This window comes from Phyllobates terribilis, unplaced genomic scaffold (assembly GCF_046119375.1).
Source record: "Phyllobates terribilis strain yellow unplaced genomic scaffold, ASM4611937v1 Scaffold_1__5_contigs__length_1240528914, whole genome shotgun sequence".
Taxonomy (NCBI): Eukaryota; Metazoa; Chordata; class Amphibia; order Anura; family Dendrobatidae; genus Phyllobates; species Phyllobates terribilis.
Window position 1 is genome coordinate 54,958,486 of NW_027362761.1, and position 24,881 is coordinate 54,983,366.

A 24,881-nucleotide genomic window follows, 5' to 3' on the forward strand; every position below is an offset into this window, starting at 1 on the left:
AAAATATTTGGGCTTCAAGCAGTGTGTGGGACTTGGTCTATTAGTCCATCTATACTGACCTCCATCAGGTTGCAAATTAAAAATAATTTTTATCTGCATCTAGCTCTGAAAAAATATTTGGGCTTCTAGCAGTGTGTGGGACTTGGTCTATTAGTCCATCTATACTGACCTCCATCAGGTTGCAAATTGAATATAATTTTTTTCTGCATCTAGCTCTGAAAAAATATTTGGGCTTCTAGCAATGTGTGGGACTTGGTCTATTAGTCCATCTATACTGACCTCCATCAGGTTGCAAATTAAAAATAATTTTTATCTGCATCTAGCTCTGAAAAAATATTTGGGCTTCTAGCAGTGTGTGGGACTTGGTCTATTAGTCCATCTATACTGACCTCCATCAGGTTGCAAATTAAAAATAATTTTTATCTGCATCTAGCTCTGAAAAAATATTTGGGCTTCTAGCAGTGTGTGGGACTTGGTCTATTAGTCCATCTATACTGACCTCCATCAGGTTGCAAATTGAATATAATTTTTTTCTGCATCTAGCTCTGAAAAAATATTTGGGCTTCTAGCAGTGTGTGGGACTTGGTCTATTAGTCCATCTATACTGACCTTCTTCAGGTTGCAAATTCAATATAATTTTTACTGCATCTTGCTCTGAAAAAATATTTGGGCTTCTAGCAGTGTGTGGGACTTGGTCTATTAGTCCATCTATACTGACCTCCATCAGGTTGCAAATTGAATATAATTTTTTTCTGCATCTAACCCAGCCAATAGTTTTGGCCTAATACCACAGTTTGGCCACTCAGCTCTGCTCGGTTCCCATCCATTGTTTTTTTGTGCAACAACTCCAGAGTTGTGAATTAGTTAAACACCAAAATGAGTGGAAAAAGGCCTGCTGCTGGTGGAAAGGGGAATAGGCGTGTTGGGAAGGGGAAAAAAGGTTGTGTCCGTGGGGTAGGTGTTAAAGCAACAGTAACATCTGCAGAAGAAAGACCATCTTCCAGCCAAACTAAAATGTCTACTTCTTTTAGCGGACAATGTGATAAGATCCCTTTCTTACGGCCACGCCAATCACTACAAATTCCAGATGAGGCACAAAAACAGCAGGTGCTTCAACGGATATCAAGTGCTCCTTTAAGTGGGCTCTCCTCCACATCAACTTCAACATCACAAATACTCCAGTCCTCAGAGGTGTCACCCCAATCGCACTTGCTTCCTCACAGCTCCCAAATCTCCAGCTGCCCGTCTGAGTATGAGGTAGAACAGATGTTGAGTCTGCAGAGCTGTTTACTCATACTATAGCCTGGGAATCAGAAGTCGGCTCCAGCGCTTCTGTGAATTCAGACGAGGAAATGATCTGCACTGATGCCCAGAATCTTTATGTGTCGGATCCAGGACCAGACGCAAAAGGTTCTGAACATAATGTAGACCCTCAATCCCAAACTGTAACTCCTGTTGGTGGAGACAATCAGGAAGATGATGATGAGACTCAAATACCTGATAGGAGCGACAACTTTAGTTTTTTGTCAGGGCAGGAACAGGTTGGCTCTGGGACGACAGGTGTGATAACACACAGGGTGATGATGATGAGGTTGGAGATCCCACTTACTGTCAACCCACAGTCAGCCAAGAGATGAGATCAGCAGAGGAGGTGGAGGAGAATGCTAGTGACGACGAGGTCAGGTTGCGCCTTCCTGGACAGAGACGTAGTACTGGAAGCACGTCAACAACTGCATCCTCAAACACAACTCTGCCTCTCACCACAAGTCGTGGTGGCTCTTCAGGTCGCATGGGTGCTAAGCCTTGCATAGCCTGGGCATTTTTTCAGATCGATAAAGATGACCCAACTCGTGTTATCTGTAACATTTGTCAGCAAAAGCTAAGTAGAGGCCAAAAAATACATAGTTTGAGTACTTCATGCATGAACCGGCACATGGACATGAAGCATAAGTTGCAGTGGGAAGCTCACTGTGCTACAATGCGGCCTAGCCGGCCGGGCCAACCACCGTCTGCCACATCTTGTGCATCCGCGACCTCTTCATCCTCTGTGACTGGGGGGACAGCAGTCACACCTGTTTTGGGACGCAGACCTGCCACCTCTTTACCCGCAACAGCCAGCGTGATTGGCAGGTCATCATTTTCTTTGGAGGTGGTAACACCAGCTGGTGTTGAGCACTGTCCGACATCGATAGCACCACCTTTGGATCAAGGCAACCTAACATGTCCGCCTGCATCTTCCTCACAGACCTGCAGTTTGCCGGGGACACCCTTATCAACCCCGTCTAAGCACAACAGCCAGCCCTCGGTCCCTCAGATGTGGACAAGTAAAAGACCATTTCCTCCTAGCCATGAGAAAGCTAAGAGGTTGAATTTCACCATCTGCAAGCTCTTGGCTACAGAAATTCTGCCTTTCCACCTGGTGGACACAGAGGATTTTCGAGACCTTATGTCTGTCGCAGTGCCGTAGTACCAGATGCCCAGTCGGCACTACTTCTCAAAGATAGGTGTGCCTGCTCTCCACCAGCATGTCACACACAACATCACCGCTTCTTTGAGAAACTCTGTGTGTGACAGGGTGCTTTTCACTACAGACACTTGGACGAGTAGGCATGGACAGGGGCGTTACATGTCTCTGACTGGGCACTGGGTAACTATGGTGACAGCAGGACAAGGGGCTGCTGTCCAAGTCTTGCCGTCCCCACGAGTTGTGCGTCAATCCTCTTTATCTCAAAGTTCCTCCACTGCTTCTGCCTCCTCAACCTCCTCTCGGTCCTCCACCTGCACCCAAAGCCTGTCTGGTCATGCCACAAGCTTTCTAACTGCGCAGAAGGGATCCTGCACACCTCCTTACTATGCTGGCAGTAGGGCTCAACGTCATCAGGCGGTTTTTACTTTGAAATGTCTGGGAAATGTGAGTCACACAGCTGAGGAGTTGTGGTCAGCTCTGGAGAACCAATTTCATGAATGGTTGTCTCCACTGGACCTGCAACCAGGGAAGGCCGTGTGCGACAATGCTGCAAACCTGGGTGCGGCCCTTCGTCGGGGCAATGTCACACACGTGCCTTGTATGGCTCACGTGTTGAACCTAGTTGTCCAGCAATTTTTAGCCCACTATCCCAGACTAGATGGCCTTCTGCAGAGGGCACGGTCGCTGTGTGCTCACTTCCGCCGTTCGCATCCCGCAGCTCAGCGACTTACATCTCTACAGAAGTCGTTGGGCCTGCCACTTCACCGGCTAAAATGCGATGTGCCTACCCGGTGGAATTCAACTCTGCACATGTTGCAGCGACTGTGGCAGCACCGACAAGCCCTGGTGCAATACGTTCTGACGTATAGCCTGGGCCAACGAGATCCAGAGATGGGGCAAATCACGCTGGAGGAGTGGTCTCAGATCAGGGACCTATGCACCCTTCTGCACAGTTTTGAAATGGCGACGAAGATGTTTAGTGCTGACGATGTCATTATCAGCATGACTATTCCGGTGATTAACATGCTGGAGCGCTTGTTAAACAGAATTCGGAGTCAGGTGGTGGCACCAAAGGAGGTGGAGGAAGTAGAGGAGGAGCAGTTGCATGAGGAAGGGCTAACATCTGCAAGGTCCAGACGGTCGGCAACACCAAGGCGGCAGGCATGTGAGGGTGGGGGAGATGGTTTTACCAGGGCGCATGGTAGCAGCCAAACTAGTGAGGAAGGTGCAGGAGCCCAGGAAGAAGTGGAGGACGAATTGATGGAAGACTCATCAGATGAGGGAGACCTTGATCACATTTCTGTTGTGCGAGGTTGGGGGGAGAGGACAGAGGAAGGAAGCATGATTGTTACCTCGCCACCAACACAACAGGGACTTGGTGCTCCTGGATGTGCAAGACACATGAATGCCTTCTTGCTGCACTACCTGCACTACCTGCAACATGACCCTCAAATTGTGAGAATTAGAAATAATCCTGACTACTGGGTTGCCACACTGTTAGATCCCCGGTACAAAAGTAAGTTTTCAGAAATTATTCCTGCCATAGAAAGGGATGCACGCATGCAGGGGTATCAGCAGGGACTGTTGCAGAATCTTAGATGTGCTTTTCCACAAAACACCAGTGGTGCACGTAGTGAATCTCACTGTTCCAACTTGCCAACCGTGGGACCGTCGAGTGTTCAGCACTAAAACCGTAACAGAAACACAGTATCTGCTGGTAACATCAATTTTGCGGAATCATTTCACCACTTTTTTAGCCCATCCTTTGCAAGGCCACAGGAGACAAGAAGTCTGACACATAGTCAAAGCATAGAGACGATGGTACAGGAGTATCTCCAAGTAAACATTGAAGCCACGAATGTGTCACTGGACCCTTGCTCTTTTTGGGCTTCCAATCTGGATAAATGGCCGGAGCTAGCCACTTACGCCTTGGAGATCTTGTCATGCCCCGCAGCCAGAGTTCTGTCTGAACGTGTGTTCAGCGCTGTTGGTGGTGTGCTGACAGATAAGCGCACGCGGCTCTCCACTGATAATGTAGACAGACTCACGTTCATAAAGATGAACAAATCATGGATCTGAAACGACTTTTCTACCCCTGTGTCATCCTGGGGAGAGTAAAAGCTTGATGATTGGTTAAAATCACCTCACCAACCGTTTTAAGCTTTCAAATTACTAATCATATTTATCTGTATCTTGGCTGGAAAATAATTTGGGCTTTGTAGCAGTGTGCAGTACTGATTCTATTAGGCCATCTATACTAAGCCCCACCAGATTTAAAATTACTAATCATGTTTATCTGTATCTTGGCTGGAAAATAATTTGGGCTTTGTAGCAGTGTGCAGCACTGATTCTATTAGGCCATCTATGCTAAGCTCCACCATATTTAAAATTACTAATCATGTTTATCTGTATCTTGGCTGGAAAATAATTTGGGCTTTGTAGCAGTGTGCAGAATTGATTCTGTTAGGCCATCTATACTAAGCTCCACCAGATTTAAAATTAATAATAATTTTTAGCTGCATCTAGCCCGGAAAATAATTTTGGGGCTCCGAGATGTGCAAGACACATAAGTGCCTTCTTGCTGCACTACCTGCAACATGACCCTCAGATTGTCAGAATTCGAAGTAATCCTGACTACTGGGTTGCCACACTCTTAGATCCCCCACACTCTTCGATCAACCTTTTCATTTTAATAAAGACCAAAAAAATGGTCATTTTTGAAATTATAAGCATTAGCAGGTTATTACAAACTGAAATCAAACAGTTTTCAACTCAAAACTTTATTCTAGGTGATGTTACATTTGCACATAGGACCCCTTGTTCGAAAGGAGCTTCTGAACTCTCTCGTCCATTGAATTTGTCAGGTTTTGGATGGTTTCTGCTTCAATTGTTTTGCATGAGGACAGAATACCCTCCCAGAGCTGTTGCTTAGATGTGATCTGCCTCCCGCCATCATAGACACTCCTTTTGATGATGCTCCAGAGGTTCTGAATGGGATAGAGGTCAGGGGAGCATGGGGGTCACACCATAAGTTAGTCCCCTTTTATGCCCATATCAGCCAGAGATGCAGATGTGTTATGTGCAGCATGAGACGGTGCATTATCATGCATGAAAATGATCTTGCTGTGGAATACACGGTTCTTCTTCTTGAACCATGGCAGGAAGTGCTGTTTGAGAAACTCCACATACATTATGGAGTTCATCTTTACCCCTTCAGGGATCCTAAAAGGGGCTGACAATCTCTCTCCCCATGATTCCAGCCCAAAACATTACTCCACCTCCTCCTTGTTGGCGCTGTAGCCGTGTTTGTGTGGGGTGTCCATCAACCAGCACACTCCACAATTTGTTGCTTCTCAGCAGCCGACACATCCTTTTTCTTTCCCATTTTGGCCGAAAATGTAGGCTGCTTAATAATGTGGGACAGCCTTCTTAAGTAGTCTTGCCGTTCATTGTACACACCTGCCAAACTAATTAGCACAGGTGTCTGCAATTGCTTACAGTGATATAAAGAGCCCTGATACACATCACCATCAATGAGTTTAACTGACAAACAAACAAATTCTTCCCTTATTACTCCTAAACACTTTTTGCATAATAATTTGGAACACAGTGTACATGTGCTTTTCCACAAAACACCAGTGGTTCACGTAGTGAATCTTACAGTTCTAACTTGCCAACCGTGGTCTGTATGGAGTTGTTCAATAAAGGGCCCAAAATTAAGATAACATAGACGGGAGAGGTCTCTATGAATAGGAATTCCTAAGTTTTTGATACCCTGTGAGGGCCAGGCAAAGGGAAAGTTGGACTGGATGGAATCCTGCATGGATTTGGGGAGGGAGACATCGAGGGCCTCAGACTTCGCTGCATTGATTTTAAAATTTGACCATGTAACAAAGTGATCTATTTCAGCCATAACAGCAGGGATGGATATATGTGATTGAGTGATATATACTAGGACATCATCAGCAAATAGAAAGCACTTGTACTCGGTGCCTCCCACCTCAATCCACCTAATATTGGGGTTATGGCAAATTGATGAGAGCAGGTGCTCCATCACTAGGATGTATAAGAGGGGTGACAGAGGACATCCCTGCCTTGTCCCATTGGTGATTATGAAAGGTGATGAAAATGTTCTGATGCGCCCCCTGGGCCTTGGGACTCCCGGAGCCGGACCCTTTTTGGTGGATGCTGGTGGTTGTAGTCTCCGTGGCGGCGACCCGGTTCCGTGGCTCAGGGCGGTCAAACCTGTGGCGGAACTATTTATGTGGTTTTGATGTTTAAACGTCTGACTAAGCCACCCCTGGATTGCGGTCAGAGTGAACCGCCGCTGCAGGGCAGACCGCTGAGGCTAGTGTTGTGGATGCAGCAGAGCGTAGCATAACTCCCCACGGGAGGAGTATAGCCTCAGGGCAGTGTATGTGGAGGATGGGGGTGATGGTGCAGGGCAGCAGCAGTAACGACACGGAGTCAGTGATGCAGTCCAGGGCCTTTACTCACAGTTCTTATTATCCAGACCACTTCTGCAGGTAACGGCTGCCCACGTCGTACTGTGCTCACCAGGTGAGGGGCTCAGACAACTCCCAGATAACTTTGGAGCGCTTCACAGGACCCCCTTTGTGTGTCCTTTGTCTGGCCTTTCTTACCAACCCTTCTGTCCGGCTGCCTCGGGCCTCCTCTTGGTAAACTTGGCGCCAGTTTCCCTGACCCTATGTGGTGCCTTCCTAGCGGGTGTAGCGAGGGGCTGCGCCACATAAAATGTCACAGCCTCCGGTTTCTAGCCGAGGGTCGTTTCCCGCCTCCACTAGTTTCGGGGACCGGTCTCCCCCTTTGGCCTGACCCCTCCACGCAGGTGGATTCGGGCGTGCAGTTGCGACTCACCCGTCCGCACCCCTGGGATCCCTTCGTTCCTCGTTCCTGGAGCCTTCTCCGCTCCTCTTCCTTCCTTCTCCCTCTTCCAGGCCTGGGCCTCTGTTACTAGGCCCGCCTTCGGAGCAGAGCTCATGCAGAGCCCCTGCTCCCTGTCACTTCTGCTCAGACTTCCCTGCACTGAACTAAGATGGTGCCCACCTTTTATACTCCCTTCTCAATGCACCCAGGAACTGCTTCCTCCCTGCTCCTGCACTACAGGGTTCCCCTTCCTCAGTGTTCCCTCCCCCCACTCCAGCCAGGGACAGGGACTGTCGTGCCGATCTCAGGGGCATATTGGTCGCCCTGCCCCACAGCAATGTGGTGTAATGCATGCAGGTGCCGGGTCCTGATCCACACTCCATCCTTACCTGAGAGTGAGATATCACAACTCTGGGTGAGGTGCAATACCTCTGTAGCAACCGAGCCCTCAGGGTGCTACAGTTCCATTTATCTTCAGCCTAGGTGACGTATTGCGATACAGGGCCGTGATTTTGGCTATAAATTGGTTCCCTAGACCCCTACCCCAAGCTTTTTAAGAGAATAATATATGGCGTGCCAGGAGACTCTATGGAATGCTTTCTCAGCATCCAACGAGAGTATCTAATTACAAATTTTTAACTGCCTCTAGCCCAGGAAATACTTTGTGCCTAGTAGCAGTGTCTGCTAGTCAGCGGATTATCCCGGCTGTTAAGCAAGCTAAACCACCTGTAGTTTGGACACTTAATTTTTTCAAAGGAAATGCTTCGGGACCACGGGATACTCAGTGAAGAGCATCAGGAGGCACCCCAAGGCATAGGGGCTGGGACTGGCGGTAGGATGCCTTGCGGTGGACAGCCGAACTCGATCCTTATAAAAGCTTTTTAACTGCAGCAGCTTTAGTGGACGCTACTGGAGCTGGAATTACGCGGCTGCTGGCAAGAGACTTGCCCTCCATTAGATCCTTGTAAAATGATTTAAAGTGTATTCATTCAAATTAGAGAGACAATTTAAATTAAAAAGCATAGAGCTGCCTCCACCACAGGGGGGCTCGCTCGACCCACCAGCGGACAGGCACCAGTATTGGTAGAGGGGGGCTGGCCGTCAGCGTCCACCGCGGCTCTGGCACAAACCCGGCGACACGGAGGTGGCACGGGCAGGAATGGACAGGCCGTGTCGGCTTCTCACTTTTTGGATTTTAGAAGGGCATGACATGCCTATATCTGTGTCTCCCCCTCCTTTTACTCCTCCACCTCTTTTCTTTTCGCATGACTATATGTACTTTTCACTTTTCCATGTGTTAATTATGTCTTCTGAGCAGTTTGTCAGCTTTTGGACACCTTTGAAGGTGTTTTTTTATGTGTTTCTATGCGTTTTTGTTTGCCTGCCATTGGTTTTAACGGTGTTCGAAGGTGTTCGACGAACAGTTCGACGAACAGTTCGGTGAACACACGGGTGTTCGACGAACCGAACCGAACTCGAACACTACGGGGGTGGCTCAACACTAGCCGTAACGCAGTAAATAATATATAGAGAAGCTGAACATACTGTACTGTACATGACAGTAAATCTGGTTTGGATGCTGAGCCAGTCCTCTCAAAGTAGTGGTCATTTAAGTCTCTACATACAGACATAGAATGCGATACATCATTTGCTGCTTTTTTTCAGTCACTTTCTTTGTATTTGGGTATTCGTTAATGATTTTTGTGTCAACTTCTTCAAAATGGAATATGTGGTTCATGAATTTTGCACAAAATCAAAAAATGTTCTATATTTTTGTTTTTTACCTTTTTTTGCAACTTCTTAGCACAAAAAGTCGCACGTTCTACTGAAGCATTGCAAAATTTGGACAACAATTTCAGGCATATTCTGTATAAAATCCATCCAGGGAAGGACTGAATTGTACATGCACAAAAATGTTGTCACAATTGATGAATCTGCCAAAAACATGTGATAGCCTCAAACCCCGCCCACATGAAGCTTCTCCAAATAGCTCAGAGATTTTGTTTGTCAATATTCCCCAGATTATATAGGAAGAGAAGACGTCTTGATACTGTACTCCTTGGTCCAGTGCAGAATGTGCATCGTATTTCCAAAAATTACTCCTGGGGGCTGTGTCATAGGTGCAGGAAGATTCCATGACAAGAGCCTCCCTTGACAAACATTATCTACGATGGAGTACTGTAGTAGTTGTGGCCCTCTATTCAAGTTTTCAGAGGACCATCAGTAGTTCATCAACAGTCAGTGTAAATTTCTATTGAATATGTCAGAATGTGGCACAAGTCTGCCATGTTTTTTTGCCTAATAGGGTGACTGACAGCACATTTCTATTGAATATGTATCCCCTATCTCAGTCACAATGTGGAACAACCTGTGACAAGGGCATCCAATAACAAATATTAGTTTGGTAGAACCACTGTACATTCCAAATTTGTCCACTGCACAATGTGCATAGGGTTTGTAAACATTAGCCCTATGGGCTGAGTCATGGTTGACGCAGGAAGCCACCATCTCAAGGGCCTCCAATCACAAATAGTAGTTAGGCTGGAGTAGGAATACTGTCTTGGTTTGTCCACTGCACAATGTGCATAGGGTTTGTAAAAATTTTCCCTATGGGCTGAGTCATGGTTGACTCAGGAAGAGAACGGGTTTTTATGGGAAGGGGGTGACATTAACAGCAGTTGCATGAATCTGCATTTTTGGTGAATTTAGGTTGGATTGCTGTAATCTGGAGGGATTACAAACTATGTAAGATGTCCAGTCCTTGTTGAATTTAATCAGAGTAAGTCTGTCTGCATTTTCTGTGGAGAGGCGTGTGCGCCTATCAGTGATGATTGTGACGCGCCCCCAGGGCCGTGGGGTACTCGGCAGCCGGGCCTCTTATGGATGCCGGTGGGGGATATCATGGTGGCTGGCCCGGTCCGTGACTCAGGGCAGTCAATCAAAAGGGGGATATTTAGTTATAGGGGATTTGGGAAGTGTTCGTGACGGCACCTGTGGATTGCGGCTAAAGGGTGCCGCCGCTGCGGAGCAGTCCTCTGGAGCTGGTGTTACGGCAGCAGGGATGGTGTGGCTCTCCACAGGTAGAGCTAGCTCCAGGGCAGTGTAGGGGTGAATGGTGGATGCGGGTGAGAGACAGCAGGACGGTCCCGGAGGAAAGACGGACACTCACATGGGGGTAAGCTTCAGTACCTTTACTGGTGATGATGCAGGCACGGTCCAGGGTACCCCGGACGAAGGGCGCACTTTTGGACTCTCCCCAGTGAGAGGGTATAGGGCCTACTGATCTGTGGCTTTACTCGCTAAGCTTCTGACCTGCCTGGAGCAAGGCCTAGCTTGGTTACTGTCTCTCTCTCTCCCTTGCACCTGCTGACCTGGTGTTAGGGCCTCCTCTTGGAGATCAGTCTCCCTGGACGCTGGGGCCTCCGTGACTCCTAGCCCTGGTACTGTAGTCAGCGTTTGGTAAACCTGGGACCTGTAGTCCTCCAGGGTTCGGTGGTCCCTACTGGGTATAAAGGGACCCCGTAGGCGCGGACCCGGTGTCTGGTATATTTCTCGGGGTGAGAATATGCCCCCTCGTTACTTCTTCCTTCTCCTTTCGCCTTCGGCCACACTCAGGGCCCTCACTCGTGCTGTAGGCCTTGGCTCGCCTAAGCACAGCACCAAGCGTGCTGCCTCTTCGGTGCTCTCTGAGCATCAGCACGCTCTCTCTCAGACTAAACGCTGCATTCTGAATCTGTCTGAACAACAACTGAGTCACCTGGCTCCACCCTCCATATTTATATCCCTATCAGGGCTCCCTCTGCTGGTCTGAGGTGGTAGAGTGGAGCTGTGTGAATGTGTGAGGGCCTCTTGTGGAGAAGTCCATCCATGCACCCTTCTGGGTTCTGTGGCACCAATACGCAGCAGGGCGCCACAATTGCCCCAGCGGAACTGAAAACACGCTCTGACACCACACTAGCAGCCGGGCAGGCCAGCACCTCCAAGGAATATAAGGAGAGGTTGGGCCAAGTATTCAGCTTAGACACTCAATAATTAAAGGGAACTGAAGCGTCAGAAAGGATGCACATATGGTCACTTAAGTACCCCTTGACCATGTTCTGCAACTTATCCCTCCTTGGCATTGTTACAGGCACAGATAGCCCTTGCTGTTGTGCTGGTTTATTGAAAATTGTCCAATTTGTGCACATTTTCACCCCCACCTCTGTTGGAGCTGGTGTTCGTGTCTTTCCCCATTATCCCTTGGTGTTGAAAAGAGCTGGTACCTCTGCCACCAGCATTGTAGAGTGATGTTTTCAGCAACTGATCTATAACGACCCTCTTGAATGATTCCATTGTAAAATTCTTTGGTGACTCCAAAAGGAGAGAAGAAAATTTCTCCTTGTACCTTGGATCGAGAAAGGTGGCCAACCAGTATAGGTTGTTGGATAAAATGTGCATCACGCGAGGGTCTTGCCACATATACTTACACATGAACTGTGCCATGTGGGCCAAGCTGCAAAAAGGCAAATGTTCTGTGTCCCCAATAGTAGAAACAGTACCCATCCAGTCCTCACGCTGACTCGCCTCCTCCTCCACCACCTCCTCTCCAGCCCATCCAGGCTGGACAGACATGAAGCTTAGGTTGGGCGTCCCCTCTGTAGCATTACGAGTCCCCTCGGTAGCAGAGAAAAACATCTCCTCTCCCTCCTCATCCTTCTCCTCATCACCCAATGTTGCCTCAGAATATTGGCTGGGCTGGGTAGTTTCACCCATTGGGAAATCTGGCTCCATACCAACATTATTGGCACTCAAAGCTTCCTCTTTGATATTATGCAGTGATTGTTTCAAGAGACACAGCAGCGGGATGGTTACGCTGATAATAGCCTGATCACCGCTCACAAGGTTGGCACAGTACTCAAAGTTCTCAAGAACCTCACAAATGTCAGTGATCCACACCCACTCGACAGTTGATATGTGTGGTGGCTGACTCTCAGTCTGACGGGCATGTTGTAGCTGGTACTCAGCTACTGTCCTCTGCTGTTCACTAATCCTCGCCAACATATGATAGGTTGAGTTCCACCGCGTGGGCAGATCACAAATGAGTTGGTGACTTGGCAAATTCAAGCACTTTTGCAGCACTGTAAGAGCAGCAAAAGCGGTAGAGGAATGGCGGAAATGGGCGCTAATACGGCGCACCTTCTCAAATAGGTACAGCAAGTCAGGGAAAGTTTTCAGAAATTTCTGAAAAACTAGGTTAAGCACGGGAGCCAAGCATGGCATCTGTAGCAGCTTGCTTTAAAGCCGACACCAGGTTACGCCCATTATCGCAGACGATCAGACTGGGTTGGAGGTGCAGCGGGGAGAGCCACTGATCGGTCTGTTGTTTTAAAGCTTGCCACAGCTCTGCTGCAGTGTGTGCTTTCTGACCTAAACTGATCAGCTGCGCTTTGCCGATGCGCAGCTGCACAGGTTCCAGCTTGGCAGTGATGGGGAGGGTAATTCAGCAGAGGATGAGGAGCAGGAGGAGGGGAGAGAGGAAGTGGAATATAAAGAGGCGGAAACCCTGACAGAAGATGAACCCGCTATTCTTGGCGTGGGTAGGATGTGTGATGTTCCAGTTTGCGCCTTTGTCCCACCCTCCACCAGGTTCACCCAGTTTGCCATGACAGAAATGTATCGTTCCTGTCCACAACAACTTGTCCAGGTGTCTGTAAGGTGGACCTTCCCGGTTATGGCATTGGTGAGCGCATGGTTCAGATTGTTTAACATGTGCTTGTGTAACGCAGGAATGGCACACCGGGCAAAATAGTGGCAGCTGGGAACACTATCGTGGGGCCGCCACAGCCAAGAGATCATGGAAAGACTGTGTTCCCACAAGCCTAAACGGAAACATCTCCACAGCTAGCAATTTGGCAATGTACGAGTTTAGTATTTGTGACTGTGGGTGCGTGGCTGGGTATTTACGCTTTCTTTCCAAACTCTCAGGCACGGACAATTGGACGCTTCGCTGGGACAAGGACGTGGATGTGGTTGATGTTTGATGTGTGTGAGCAACCGCAGCTTGTGGGCAGGAGGTATGAGCTCCTGCTTCCTGAACAGCAGATTCTGAAGAACATATCCAAGGTACCCTGGTGTTCCACTCACCTGTGGTGCTTGACTGCCATGTGGTTTCGCATACTGGTGGTGCACAGGTTGCCTTTGCCCTGGCCTCTGCTCAACTTGGTATGGCAGATGCTGCAGACTACAATGTTTTTCTTTGAAGGACTTTCAGAAAAAAAATTCCACACAGTAGCTGAACGCTCCCTTGCCCTTACTTGGCGCAGAGCGGGACTTTGTGACTTGGAGAACAGCAGGGGTGCTCTTGCGAACAGTTGATCCAATTCTCACTCTGGGCAAACCACAACCCCTTGGTGCCTGTGTTGGTGCTACATATCCATCTTCCTCTGTGTTGCTGTCATGGCATGGGTGCCAACCGTCCTGGTCGGATCAGTGGACTCATCATCGACCACCTCATCTTTCATCTCATCCTCATTCCCAGTTGACATTGTAGGCTGACCTGATGGCAATTGTGTCTCATCATCCTCAGCCTCCACCTCTGGAGACAGTAAATGATGTTCCTCCAAGTGGCTTTCTTCTGGCCATAGGTCCTCAAATACTTGAGCATCAACGCACGGCACCTCCTCTTGTCCCTCTTCAATGCTGCACAGTGATAGGCCAGAGCCAACCAAAAGATACGTACCAAACAGATCTTCGGAGTGGCCAAGCTTGGGGTCATATGTCTCCTGTGACTGATAATGGAGGGAGGAAGGAGAATCAGCTTCAGGATTGGATGGGCCAGCCTTCTTTGTATCGACAGTAGACTGTGTGGTCTTGAAAGATTTGTTGCTGCTTGGCAAATGCGTAGAGGCCTTGTCTGCTATCCAAGACAGAATCGCTCTTCTGGCTTCCACACACGTTTACATTCCAGACCGGGAAATTTTTCCAGGAACATAGTGGATGCATCAAGCTTCTTCTGACCTGACACAGACTGAGTGCTTCCTTGCGCACCACTGACAACACCATGTCCACATCCACGTCCCTGTCCCTTAACAACAGGCTTTTTTGACATTTTGGGTTTTGTTGACAGATTTTAAGATGTTGATGGCACAAGCCAAGCTAGCTGTCACAGCCAAAATAGTGGGTTAAATGGCCTGGTGCGTGCTTGGTAGCAGGCAGTAGGAAATGTTTGGACTACTGCTTTGCGTTGGGCACCAACCGCATTTTTAAGTGGAATAATGAGGACAGCAGAAGGCAGGCTCTGGCCACAAAAACAGCTGGGAAAATGGGCTGACGCGTGCTTTGTAGCAGGCAGTAGGAAATGTTTGGACTACTGCTTTGCGTAGGGCACTAAAAGCCTTTTTAAGTGGACTAATGTTTACAGAAGGCAGGCTGTCACCCCAAAAACAGCGGGGAAAATGGCCTGGTGCGTGCTTTGTAGCAGGCAGTAGGAAGTGTTTGGACTACTGCTTTGCGTTGAGCACTAAACGCCTTTTTAAGTGGACTAATGTGGACAGCAGAAGCCAAGCTCTGACCCCTAAAACAGTGGGGAAAATAGATCAGTGCTTTTAAAATAAAAAAAAAAGCACAAAATGCTACTACTCTGTGTGCTGGAAAAATATTGCTTTGCCTCTGACAAGAGCTGTTTTAAGATGGACACAGGAAGAATACTTTAACCTCTCCCTACCTAATACACAATCTTTCCCTCCCAGTACTCTGACTTTGTTGTGAGTCTTCAGCTCTGAAATGAGCTATTTTTTGGTGGTATTATAGTTAGTGAGCGGCTCCTTTAGACTGTCCCTGCTCGAGTATCTCTTCCTCCCTTCTCTACACTGAACTAGTATACACTGCAGGCAGCCCTGAAAAGGGCTTTTGTTTTGTCAAGAGGCCTAAACACTCCCTAGCAGCTCAGTGATCACTCCCTATGCTTATAGAGGTCAGGCTCCAGATGCAATGTTGCATTTGGAGAGTCCCTGTGTGCCCAAACATTGGAGCTCCCACACAAGTGACCCCATTTTGGAAACTAGACCCCCCAAGGCACCTATCTAGATTCATAGTGAGCACTTGGAACCCCAGGTGCTTCACAAATTGATTCATAAAAATGAAAAAGTGTTTTTTTTTTCACTTTTTCATTATTACGAATCAATTTGTGAAGCACCTGGGGGTTCCAAGTGCTCACTATGCATCTAGAAAGGTGCCTTGGGGGGTCTAGTTTCCAAAATGGGGTCACTTGTGGGGGAGCTCCAAAGTTTGGGCACAGAGGGGCTCTCCAAACGCAACATGGCGTCCGCTAACAATTTGAGCCGATTTTCCATTCAATTTGTTAGCGGACACCATGTTGCATTTAGAGAGTCCCTGTGTGCCCAAACATTGGAGCTACCCCACAAGTGACCCCATTTTGGAAACTAGACCCCCAAAGGCACCTATCTAGATTCATAGTGAGCACTTGGAACCCCAGGTGCTTCACAAATTGATTCATAAAAATGAAAAAGTGTTTTTTTTTTCACTTTTTCATTTTTACGAATCAATTTGTGAAGCACCTGGGGATTCCAAGTGCTCAATATGCATCTAGATAGGTGCCTTGGGGGGTCTAGTTTCCAAAATGGGGTCACTTGTGGGGGAGCTCCAATGTTTGGGCACACAGGGGCTCTCCAAACGCAACATGGCGTCCGCTAACAATTTGAGCCGATTTTCCATTCAATTTGTTAGCGGACACCATGTCGCGTTTGGAGAGCCCGTGATGTGCCTAAACAGTGGAGCTCCCCCACAAGTGTCCCCATTTTGGAAACTATACCCCTCAAGGATTTTATTAAGGTATATAGTGAACATTTTGAACCCAGAGGTACGGCACAGAATTTGTTTACATTAGGTCATCATATTGAATAAGTTGTCATTATTCTTGAGCGCAAGTGCTCGCTACTTGAGTTTGCATCGGGTACTCAGGTATGCACCATGTACAGCGTGTGCTCGAGTGACATGCTCGAGTCCCTGCTCCGCATGTTTCACGGTTATTAGACACCCAAAAAAAAACATGCGGGGATCGCTCGTGCATGGCAGGCAATCCCCGTAAAGTTTTTTGGCCGCGAAACATATGGGGCAGAGACTCGAGCATGTCACTCAAATACCCACGATACTCAATGCATACCAGAGCACCCGATGCAAACTCAAGTAGCGAGCACTTGCTCTCAACAATAGTCGCCATATCGTCATCTTTTTTTCTTACTTTTGAAAAAAATCCCAACCCCAGCCCTAACCCTAGCACAACTCTAACCATAGCACAACCCTAGCCCTAGCACAACCCTAGCCCCAGCACAACCCTAGCCCCAGCACAACCCTAGCCCCAGCACAACCCTAGCCCCAAACCCAGCCCTAACCCTAGCCCAATCCTAACCCAAGAGTTTATTTTTGATGCCGTTCCTTGTGCGGTATAAGTGATTAGACGACTTTATTCTTCGGGTCGGTGTCATTACAGCAATGCCAGAATCATATGGGGTTTTTATGACTGACAGCTGTCACACACTAAAAGACGCATTTTTTGTAAAATCTAGTTTTTGCATCGCCATATTTTGAGAGCTATAATTTTTCCAGATTTTGGCAGACAGTCATGTGACGGCTCGTTTTTTGCGGGATGACTTAACGTTGTTATTGGTGCCATTTTCAGGCACGTGACATTTTTTGATCGCTTTCTATTCCGATTTTTGGGAGGCAGAATAAACAAAAACCAACAATTCAGGAATTGTTTTTTTTTTTTTTTTTATTCTGTTCCGCGTGTGGTAAAATTGATGAGGTAGCTTTATTTTTCGGGTCAGTACGTTTACAGCGGTACCACATTTGTATCATTTTTCTATGTTTTGGCGCTTATACACAATAAAAGCTATTTTATAGAAAAAAATATTTTTTAGTATCGCTTTATTCTGAGAGCTATAACTTTTTTATTTTTCGGCTGATGGAGCTGTATGGCAGCTTGTTTTTTGCGGGACGAGATGATGTTTTCAGCGGTATCATTTTTATTTATATGCGTCTTTTTGATCGCGTGTTATTCCACTTTTTGTTTGGCGGTATGGTGATAAAGCATTGTTTTTTGCTTCGTTTTTTTTTTTTTTTTTTTACCGTGTTCACTGAAGGGGTTAACTAGTGGGACAGTTTTATAGGTCAGGTTGTTCCAGACGCGGCGATACCAAATATGTGTACTTTTATTGTTTTTTTTTTAGTTTTTTTATAATAATATTTATTGATGGGTACATTATATTTTTATTTTTGGTGTATTATTTTTTTTATTTTTTTATAATATTTTTGCACATTTTTTTTTTTTTCCACTTTCACACAGTTTATACACTTTATTACTTTGTCCCACTCTGGGACTTTCACTTTTTTTTTTCTGATCGCCTGCATGGCACAGGAATGGAGCACCATCCCTATGCCATGAAGGCTGTCAGAAGTGCACAGTGTGAAGATTGCTTGGAGATGCACTGCGCATGTCCAAGCAATCTTCCTGCTCTCTGGTGACCCGGATGTTGTCATGACGACATCGGGTCGTCATGGCAACACCCGGGAAGCCTTTGCAGACTGCGCTGGAAGACGGAAGAGGAGGTGAGTATCGCCGATCACCTCCCCTTGCCCCCACAATGCCGCGATCGACTTCGATCGCAGCATCGCGGGGGTTAATGTGCTGGGAGCGGTGCAGGACCGCTCCCTGCACATAGTACCGGGTGTCAGCTGTGACAATCAGCTGACACCCGGCGGCGATCGCGCCCGCACAGCCTGTGTGCGCGCGCGATCGCGATGACGTACTAATACGGGTCTGGCTCTTAAGTCCCAGGGCACAGACGCGTATTAGTACGTCAGATGTTATTAAGGGGTTAAATAGACCCTATGATGCTGGGCGGCCAGCCAATCACAGTAATGCCGCAATCAAAACTTAACTTTTAATGTGTATATACATAAATGAGGGTATAGAAATCAAATGGTTCAAAGGATATGCCTCTAGTTTGCTAGTAAATTGCTTGTATATAGAGCTATTGTTGCTACAAATTGACAGTCGATAGCATTTCAGGGTGCCATAACTTATTAGCAAAGGAGGGCATGATTATTAAAATAGCAAGTCCTCACTACTTGTTTCACCATTTACACGGCGTCATCAAGGGAAGGGACACAATCACTAATTAGTGGGATAGTGTGCTGGGCTGTGTTGAGGCAGAAGAGCTAAGTGAAGTGGAAAGCTAGAGTGATTCCAGGAAAGGAAGGAAGAAGTGTGAGATAATGTTCCATTTAATAACAGAAACGTCCTTGAAGATGAATGCCTACGATCTGCTGTACATAGTTCCTCAAAAGTTATTGTTCAGTAAAAATAAGTTTATTTAAGAAGTATGGCCTCTCTCATTGAACTCTGCAACACCTGGTCCTGGCCAGCCGAAAAACAATGGCACCATGCTGTCTGGAAGGGCATATTGTCATCACAGATAAAGTCCACACACCCAGTCAGGACCCTAATTTTCATGCAGCATGCTGGGGCATGAAATACGAGTAGCACACCCATGGCTACTGCCTCACGCCATGTTACATGTCCTACAACCCCTGAGCCCTGATCAGTGACGCATATCATGCTCGCTTTTGTCTAGGACTTTTTTTTCTTTGTCCATTTTTTCTCCCCCTCTCTTTGAATAAGCTCTGTGCATGCATCTTGCAGTCACTGAGCACTGATAGTGATGTACATCACTGATCAGCATCCTTTTTTTTTTCAAAAAGTGTAAAAATAGAATTGAATAAAAATAATAATTTAGAATAATTGATAGGGCTAGATTAGGGACAGTAAAAATATACTGTGTTAGCTTCTACTACAGTATTTTTTGCAAAAATATAATCATAATCAGTGTCAAAAAGAAAGTAAAGTTTACAAATAAAATCAAATAATAGTTTAGATTAGTTGATAGAGCTAGATTATGGAATGTGTAATCCACAGTAAAAATATATTGTATTTTAATGAACTTCATTAAATAAAAATAGATAAAAATATATAATAAAATCATAAATTACAGACACATGGACAAAATTGGTGGATGAGTAACTGTAGGAACCCCAGTAATATAAAAATATTCTCAAATACAGGGTGACAAAGTCACTAGCAGAATACTGGAGGGGAGATATGTTTCACTGAGGCAGTTAGCTTCAGTGATGTGAAACATGGAGGTTTCTCCTGCATAGTAGGTGCAGAGAGAGTTATACAGCCATTTAGAAAGGGCACGTTTTATAGGTGGATGGTTGTAGTGTGGGCGGGAGGCCATCCACCATATCTCCACCCCAGGGTGGGGTCTGGGCTTTAAATAGCCAGCCTTTTCACTCAGCTGGTGTTCAATTTGTGGAAACTAGCTCCTGAGAGAGAGGAGCTTGTGTTTGTGCTAAAACTGGACCATGTGCTCTTGCTAACTCTGAGTGGCTGGACCCTGGCAGAAGTAAGGACTGTTCTGTACCTTTTTCCTTTTTGTTCCTGTTATGCCAGAAAGGCTATGTTTATGTTATGTTATTCACTTGACCGTGGTTTATGATGCTTCCTACAACAAACCACTAAGTCATTTAAAGAGACCTCTGAGTGCAGCAGAGCGAGCGACTCTACCACAATATTATACATATATATATATATATATATATATATATATATATACATATATATATATATATATATACACATATATATATATATATATATATATATATATATACAGTTAGGTCCATATATATTTGGACAGAGACAACATATTTCTAATTTTGGTTCTTGACATTACCACAATGAATTTTAAACAAAACAATTCAGATGCAGTTGAAGTTCAGACTTTCAGCTTTCATTTGAGGGTATCCACATTAAAATTGGATGAAGGGTTTAGGAGTTTCAGCTCCTTAACATGTGCCACCCTGTTTTTAAAGGGACCAAAAGTAATTGAACAATTGACTCCAAGGCTATTTCATGGACAGGTGTGGGCAATCCCTTCGTTATGTCATTCTCAATTAAGCAGATAAAAGGCCTGGAGTTGATTTGAGGTGTGGTAATGTGTAAGAAATAAACATTCCTCACATGTAATAAAACTGTCAAACAATCGCAAATCATGCACACGGGAGCGATCAACCATATCACCGAGCAGCTATAAATACTCGGAGCTCGGCCCCGAACATACTCGGCGAAAGGGTTAATAGAACATACTCGCTCAACACTAGACCCTAATGATAGGCACTAGGTAGGGAGCGGGAGGGGTGAGCTCTAAGTCAGCCCCACTACAACTAAAGTACACACAGGGGAAACAAACAGGGGCATACACTTAGCTCCTGTAGCATCGGCGTCTCTGCCCCGTACTAGGCAGAGACGCCGTCCCTCTCACCTCCCCGCTCCTGGCGCGGCGTCCTCCTGCGCTTCTCTCCCCGCTGCTTCCGGCACGCGCTCCTTCCCCGGCATTGTGCTTAGGGCGCGCGCGCGCTACCCCTCTCTTAAAGAGACCGCGCGCGCTGTTCTAAGGAGTCCCCAGCCAATTGCCGGAGGACCTCCCATATTTAAGGCACCTCCTCCAAAATGGAGGTGCCCGAGCAATGTTGTTGCAAAGCCTTCACTCTGCTTCAGCCCTCAGGTCCCATTACCAGTTACCAGCCAGTCACCTGCCAGATTCCTGCTTGTTACCTGCCAGTCACCTGCCGGATTCCTGCCTGTTACCTGCCAGTTACCTGCCAGATTCCTGGTTGATACCTGCCTGATATCCGTTTACCTGCTTGCAAGCCTGCGGTCCGACGGTCTGCTTTCCGACACCTGTCAGTCTGTGTATGGACCAGCCTGCCCGCTCACCTGGGAGCGCCCACCTGCTACCTGCCTGCTAGCCTACCTGGAGGCTCCGCCGTCACTTGCCGTGACCACCTGCCTGTCCAGAGACTCTTGCCTGCTCACCTGGGAGCGCTCACCTGCTACCTGCCTGCTAGCCTACCTTGAGGCTCTGCCGTCACTTGCCGTGACCACCTGCCCATCCAGAGACTCTCGCCCGCTCACCTGGGAGCGCTCACCAGCCACCTGCCTGCTGTCCTTCTACCCAGAGACTGTCCCTGTCACTTGCCGTGAGTACCCATCCTTTTACCCAGAGACTGTCCCTGTCACTTGCCGTGTCTACCTGCCCCTCTACCCAGAGACTGTCCCTGTCACTTGCCATGACTACCTGCCCCTCTACCCAGAGACTGTCCCTGTCACTTGCCGTGACTACCTGCCCGTCTTCCCTGGGAGCCACCCGCTTCCTTACAAGGACTGCCCCCTTGTATAGTTGCACAGAGGTTCCACTTCCCAGACCCGTTACAGCTCCAAGATGACACCGGAGAAAGCACGGCAACAATCCATGAAGTAACTCCAAGGTTATTCTTGTCGACTACTAGAAATCCAGGCCTGAATAGGAATAACAAGCTATCACCAGCAACTTTCTGATTATCTGAAAGCATTTAAGGACACAGGAAGGAAGTGCTGATAAACAGCAGAAAGGTGAGGGTAACTCAGGGTCCTAAAGAGAAAGGTATAATACCCAAGCAAGGTGAGGATCACGGCTGGGTCCTAAAGAGGGAGGAATAAAGAAAAGTTCAGGGAGATGTTTGTATGGCCAAACGCAGCGACCTTCTATAGCCGGACGCCGTATGACTGTCTGTCAACCCTGACACAGCTGTGACAATACCCCCCCCTTTTACGAGTGGTCTCCATACACTCAAGACCAGGTTTATCTGGAAGAGACACATGGAATGAACAAATCAACCTAGGGGCATTCACCTCCGATGCTGAAGCACAAATCCTCTCCTCTGGACAATAACCGCTCCAGTGCACCAAGTACTGAAGGGAATGACGATTAGAGATGAGCGTTGTTCTACTCGAACTGTTCGCCAATCTCAAATTCGAGCTGTTTTGGGCGGTGTTCGAGCCGTTCGGCGAACACGAACGATTTGAGAAAAATTCGGCTGTTCGAGGTTATGTTCGATAACTGTTCGTGCACCAAAATCATAACTGGATTTTTTCTCAGTAATGATGAAAATTAATGTTAATACGCAGTTTGAGTGTACAGCGGGGTGGGGGGATGGGCAGGGGGTGGATCTCTGCAGGAATAATGAAGAACTCCATTTTTTTTTCTCTTTCCCGCATTTACAGTGGGGAGGTGCAATCTGTCAGCCTATCAGCAGCGCACACACGGAGCGAAGTGCTTTTTTTCACACAAGCAAGGGCATGTGTCATTGGCAGTGTATGTCACATGTCCTTGCCATATAAGACCCAGCCATTTTCCCCGTCGCCACCATTTTCTCACTGCTGCAGCTGCGTGTTAGACGGCACTGCTGTTGCTGTGTGCGCTATACCTTGTTAATTTCAAGCCAATTTTCGCACAAATCTACAGATAGCTTGGGAGTAGGGAATAGTTGTGATTGCAGTCCTTTTAAGGACTAGGTTACAGCATTTCCTACGACTTTTATCAGGCAGGTCTGTGCTCTTAAATAGATAGATTGTGGGAGAAAAGACTAATTGTAATTGCAGTCCTTTTCAGGACTAGGCTACATCAGTTCCTATCAGTTCTTGCCAGGCAGGTCTGTGCCAGTGCTGTGCAAGTTTTTTTCACAGCATTTGGCTGAATCTAGCAAAGCTAATCCTTTTTGGCCTATTGCAGAGTGTGTTAGTCAGTGGAGTAGCCTATCTGTGTTGCAAGACATACCACCTGTGTATAGAATAACAATTTTTTTACTTCACATAGTGAAGTAAAATCTTTTGGGCATAGCATCATTCTATTAGTCCATCTATACTGACCTCCATCAGGTTGCAAATTGAATATAATTTTTTTCTGCATCTAGCTCTGAAAAAATATTTGGGCTTCTAGCAGTGTGTGGGACTTGTTCTATTAGTCCATCTATACTGACCTCCATCAGGTTGCAAACTGAATATAATTTTTTTCTGCATCTAGCTCTGAAAAAATATTTGGCCTTCTAGCAGTGTGTGGGACTTGTTCTATTAGTCCATATATACTGACCTCCATCACGTTGCAAATTCAAAATAATTTTTTGTCTGCATCTAGCTCTGAAAAAATATTTGGCCTTCTAGCAGTGTGTGGGACTTTCTCTATTAGTCCATCTATACTGACCTCCATCAGGCTGCAAATTAAAAATAATTTTTATCTGCATCTAGCCCTGAAAAAATATTTGGGCTTCTAGCTGTGTGTGGGACTTGTTCTATTAGTCCATCTATACTGACCTCCATCAGGTTGCAAACTGAATATAATTTTTTTCTGCATCTAGCTCTGAAAAAATATTTGGCCTTCTAGCAGTGTGTGGGACTTTCTCTATTAGTCCATCTATACTGACCTCCATCAGGTTGCAAATTAAAAATAATTTATATCTGCATCTAGCTCTGAAAAAATATTTGGCCTTCTAGCAGTGTGTGGGACTTTCTCTATTAGTCCATCTATACTGACCTCCATCAGGTTGCAAATTAAAAATAATTTTTTGTCTGCATCTAGCTCTGAAAAAATATTTGGCCTTCTAGCAGTGTGTGGGACTTTCTCTATTAGTCCATCTATACTGACCTCCATCAGGTTGCAAATTAAAAATAATTTATATCTGCATCTAGCTCTGAAAAAATATTTGGCCTTCTAGCAGTGTGTGGGACTTTCTCTATTAGTCCATCTATACTGACCTCCATCAGGTTGCAAATTAAAAATAATTTTTTGTCTGCATCTAGCTCTGAAAAAATATTTGGCCTTCTAGCAGTGTGTGGGACTTTCTCTATTAGTCCATCTATACTGACTTCCATCAGGCTGCAAATTAAAAATAATTTTTATCTGCATCTACCTCTGAAAAAATATTTGGCCTTCTAGCAGTGTGTGGGACTTGTTCTATTAGTCCATCTATACTGACCTCCATCAGGTTGCAAATTGAATATCATTTTTTTCTGCATCTACTTCTGAAAAAATGTTTGGGCTTCTAGCAGGGTGTGGGACTTGGTCTATTAGTCCATCTATACTGATCTCCATCAGGTTGCAAATTAAAAATAATTTTTATCTGCATGTAGCTCTGAAAAAATATTTGGGCTTCTAGCAGTGTGTTGGACTTGGTCTATTAGTCCATCTATACTGATCTCCATCAGGTTGCAAATTAAAAATATTTTTTATCTGCATCTAGCTCTGAAAAAGTATTTGGGCTTCTAGCAGTGTGTGGGACTTGGTCTATTAGTCCATCTATACTGACCTCCATCAGGTTGAAAATTGAATATCATTTTTTTCTGCATCTAGCTCTGAAAAAATATTTGGGCTTCTAGCAGTGTGTGGGACTTGTTCTATTAGTCCATCTATACTAACCTACACCATGTTGCAAATTCAATATAATTTTATTCTGCATCTAGCCCTGAAAAAATATTTGGGCTTCTAGCAGTGTGTGGGACTTGTTCTATTAGTCCATCTATACTGACCTCCATCAGGTTGCAAATTGAATATCATTTTTTTCTGCATCTACTTCTGAAAAAATGTTTGGGCTT